The following is a 395-nucleotide window of genomic DNA, read 5'->3' as shown; positions in this document are numbered from 1 at the left end:
ACAGAAACTGTGTTATCAGCAGGTTTAGCTGCAGCTTGTGCACGTGTGACTGCCATTACCTCAGTTGTAGCTTGTGACGACTGAGTGTTGAGTAGCCAGGAGGGGTCAAAGGACCACGTGGGTCCGTCAACGGCTCCTTCTTTGGCTAGGGAGTCTGCAAGGTCATTGTAGTGCTTGTCATCGCCTGGGACTCTGGAGTGTCCTGGAACTTTCTTCCAGAATATCTGTAGATCATGTGATGTCACTAAGTGATCACATGTCATGAAAAGCTCTTTGTGTTTTACCACCTTTTTGTTGCTTGTGAGAAAACCGTTCTGTTTCCACAGAGCGAGATGACACAAGAAACTGAGTCGAGCATAGTTAGAGTCAGTGCAGATGACTAGCGTCTGGATGGA

The sequence above is a fragment of the Nematolebias whitei genome, chromosome 12 (genome assembly GCF_014905685.2).
Source record: "Nematolebias whitei isolate Nwh7 chromosome 12, NemWhi1, whole genome shotgun sequence".
Classification (NCBI taxonomy): Eukaryota; Metazoa; Chordata; class Actinopteri; order Cyprinodontiformes; family Rivulidae; genus Nematolebias; species Nematolebias whitei.
The sequence above is the reverse complement of the archived record's forward strand: the minus strand, read 5'-3'. Positions refer to the sequence as shown.